This window comes from Rhinopithecus roxellana, chromosome 1 (genome assembly GCF_007565055.1).
Source record: "Rhinopithecus roxellana isolate Shanxi Qingling chromosome 1, ASM756505v1, whole genome shotgun sequence".
In the NCBI taxonomy this organism is placed as follows: Eukaryota; Metazoa; Chordata; class Mammalia; order Primates; family Cercopithecidae; genus Rhinopithecus; species Rhinopithecus roxellana.
In genome coordinates this window covers 27,544,651-27,548,852 of record NC_044549.1, presented here as the reverse complement: position 1 = coordinate 27,548,852, position 4,202 = coordinate 27,544,651, and the positions used below count along the sequence as shown (strand labels likewise).

Here is a 4,202-nt window from a genome sequence, read left to right as displayed (position 1 = left end):
CCAGTATTTTCTGGCATTTATTTATTTTTGCTAAAAAGTTTACTGCCAAGGCAATTACTACTCTTTGGTAAGTAAATGGTTTTACTTTATGGTAACTTTTCAAATTTGTATTTTACCATGTCATTTCTAAGGTGAACTTTAAAAACTCCAGCCTTGGAATTGGATATCCTTTTGATTTTACATCTCCTCTCTTCATTTTGAAAAAAAATAAAAATCAGTCATTATCTCTCCTGTCATTACTTCTCTTCTCTTTTTTGGCAGGGAAAAGAAGTGGTGGAGAAAGTCCTATTCAGTCTATCTTGTAAATTTTCAACTATTTCTCGGGTCTGTAAACTGTCTTCTTTCTTCTCTTTCTTCCTTCATCCCTCTCTTTCTCCCTTCCTTTCCTTCTTCTTTTTCTCTTTCTTCCTTTTCTTTTATTCTTTCTAAATATTTTAACCTCTGCCTTCTGTTTGTACTGAATACTCTATTTTTTTCTAAAAATATGCCACTTTTTATTATAAGCTGACAATTTATAATTGTGTAAATTTATGGGTTACAAAGTTATGTCATAGTCTATGGATACAATGTTGAATAATTAATTAAGTTAGTTAACATACCCATCACTTTAAATACTTAACATTTTCATGTTAAGAACATTTGAAGTTTACTCGCATAGCAATTTTGAAATGTGTGATACGTTTTTATTAACCATATTCACCACACTGTGCAACAGAACTCAGAAAAAAGTATGACATTTTCTTCCTAGGATTTTGTAAACTTTGATCATTATTTAATTTTTTTTTTTTTTTTTTTTTTTTTTTTTGAGAAAGAGTTTTGCTCCTGTTGCTCAGACTGGAGTGCAATGTCATGATCTTGGCTCACTGCAACCTCCGCCTCCCAGGTTCAAGTGATTCTCCTGCCTCAGCCTCCCAAGTAGCTGGGATTACAGGCACATGCCACCATGCCTGGCTAATTTTTGTATTTTTAGTAGAGATGGGGTTTCATCATATTGGTCAGGCTGGTCTCGAACTCCTGACCTCAGGTGATCCGCTTGCCTTGGCCTCCCAAAGTGCTGGGATTACAGATGTGAGCCACTGAGCCCGGCCTAAAATTTTTGAGTGAGACAAAGTATCAATTTCAAATACTTTCAATTCAAAGTATAATTTCACAGCATCAGAAAGTGAGCATATTTAACCATACTCAGCTCATAATAGAGCAAATGGGTAAATGGAAGCTACATATCACACTACGGAATGTTTAATGAACTGGAAACAACAGAAAGCTGGTCGAAGAAAGGCAGAGAAACTTTGTCTTATAAGAGTTAGAACCTAGGGGCTCCATAGTCACCTGACATCTATTCAGAGTTTTATCTAGGTTAGAAATGTACATGTTAGGAACTCCAGGATTCTTTTGGGTTCTTTTTTAAGGTCCTTGTCAACCAAGGACACAATGTAGCACTTATGAGTTACTCTCTGTGCTAAGTTGTCATCTGCGTAAGTTTCTTTGTGTGTCCCCGGTAATCATTCAAATATTGGATCCTTAACAATCCTTAGAGCTACCTGATACTTCTGCCCTAATTCCCCAGTTTCAGCCATTACACAGTTACACAAGGGATAGACGTGTATACAGACAGTCCAACATTGACGACACTAAGTCCAGTTCGATTTTAATGGAAAAGTTGATAAAGCTGGTATCAAACAGGATATGGTAAGGTGGACCCAGCTGTGTATTGTATTGGAAAAATAACCAGGAAGGGTGCTGAGGAACTTTTCTTTTCTTTAGCATGCTGGGATACTATTTTTCTTTCTTTTTAGGTTTCAGTCTGTCCTATTCTTTAAGCGTCTGATCTCTGAGACTGAGCATTCACTTCATGGTCGCATACTTCCTGTTTAATTTTGCTTCTCCATGTTCATGCCACACTCTTGTGTCTCCTATTATTATCTTTAAACTGAATTACTCCTTTATTCAACAGTACTATATATGGCTTATTAAATTTTAATTTCAATGATCATATTCTTAATTTCCAAAAATGTTGATTGGTTTATTTTTATATCTACCTGTTCACATTTTGTAATATCTATTTTTGGTTTGGTTTGGTTGGCTGATTTGCCTATTTGTAATGTTAGTTATCTTCATGTATTTTGAAGTTTAATTTTGCATCCTTTTCAATGACACATTGTGGTTTTTCCTCTCTCCGTTCTTTACTTTATTGGCTAATAGTTTTGCATTATCTACTGGATCCCCTTGCATAAAGAGATCTGTTCTTCTTTGATATAATTACCTCTGGAAATATCTCATTACACATCATTTAACTTCCTTTCATAGGTTATCTAAGTGTTGCAATATGATATAGACCTAACGACAATATGATTGTCAGACAGAAGTTCGTTCCCATCACACTTCCAATAGCAGAGGGACTGAGAAAGCTTCTAGATTTTATTTTCTCTCTAAAAACAAAATATCACTTTAAATATGAAAGAAGAATTAGATCAACACTGTACAATTCTTATTCAACCTTACTCCATACAAGAGGCATAAAGTACTCGGTACACAGGTCTTCACTTATTCGTCTTGTGATGATGGCAGATTTCTACTAAACTTTGTAGTATCCGAGCCAAGATACAGCTGCAGAATTTTCCACAAGGAGCTCTTACCAAGTGAGAAGGGATGATATTGCAGAAAATCTACCTGTGATTTTAGCTCTGAACTCATCACTTTCACCTTTTTCTAATACGCCAAATTTACTTATTTTATTTTTTGAGACAGAACCCAAGCGGGAGTGCACTGGCACTATCTCAGCTTACTGCAACCTCTGCCTCCCGAGCTCAAGCAATCCTCCTACCTGAGTCTCCCATGTAGCTGAGCCTATAGGATGCACCACCATGCCTGGCTAACTTTGTATTTTTAGTAGCAATGGGGTTTCACCATGTTGGCCAGGCTTGTCTCAAACTTCTGACCTCAGGTGACCTGACCTCCTTGGCCTCCCAAACTGCTGGGGTTACAGGCATGAGCCACTGTGCCCGGCCCATGCTGCATTTACTTATTGCTAATATGCACCAGTAAATAAATGTATCCATAGATCCAGGGAAGTGTTAATGTCTCATATGACTTAATTTTAGATGTGTCCTTTTTCTTAAACACACTAGGATATAGAATAAGTAATTTTACAGAATAAATTCTTTTTGAGCAGCAATAATTATTAACTGGGAGAAAACGATACGGACAAGAAATGGGTTGGTAGAATAACAGTTTAGCATGAAAGCACTTGAGAGAACATTTCAAATTGTATTCTCTAGGTTGTGAATATGTGTGTAGGGAGTGGGTTTGATGAGAAAACAACTTCATGATAAAATAAAATCTAGATTTAATGAAGCTAATAATACTTTTTTTTTTTTCTGAAAAGAATTCTGAAGGGAAGGAAATGGTAAGCATTATTTCCCAAAGGTCATTGCCCATGGAACTCTTTTCTTTCTTAGGAATTTTATCAGCTTCTCTATAGAAGTAGGACTGATAAGCCTCACTATACTGTACTAGCCAGTATCCTTTCTGACTGCAGACAATCACTTTATTAGTTTCTGCCTGTGCCATACCACTTGTTAAGTATTTTGAAAATCACCTTGTATAGGATGAATTTTAGAAAATTCCATTGGAGAGTTGATGTCATTGATGAGTCACAGGTGAAATAGGAATGGGACTATTCATCATATTTGTTTATTTTTCTTGGTTTCAGATTATTTTATGCAAAATAAATTTCAATTTGTATATTAATTACTGTGTGACATGTAAAGTACCAATGTAGGCATTATGATGCACAAACACATTTATTAAAAGCACAAGTAATTCATGTCCAATGGAAAAATATTGAAAAGCACAGATAAGCAAAAATTTAAAAAAATAAAATTAAGAACTCAGTTTTGGAGCTTCCCCCCTGTTCTTCCTGCCAAGTACAGCTAAAACCTCTGAACATTATGTGTAAAAAACAGAAGAAGGCTCTGAAAGGCAGAAAGAGGAAAATAGACCAGCTAAGAATCTTGAGACCAAGAAATGACACACTGGAGAGTTCCTTGGGTTTCCTTTTGCCTCATACATCCCAGACTTAGAGCTGAAGAAGCCAGCAACCTGAAACAGCCAGGGCAGAGATGTAACCAATGAAGATTCGAAAGGATAACTTACTCTTTTTAACTACTCAAAACACTGCAATTTCACAAATTGTTTTTGAA

At 35.8% G+C, this 4,202-nt stretch overlaps 1 pseudogene; it reads right to left on the bottom strand.

Moving 5' to 3' along the window:
* Nucleotides 1-1,303: 1,303 nt before the first annotated feature.
* On the bottom strand, nucleotides 1,304-1,863 carry LOC104680601 (annotated as a pseudogene).
* Nucleotides 1,864-4,202: the final 2,339 nt, after the last annotated feature.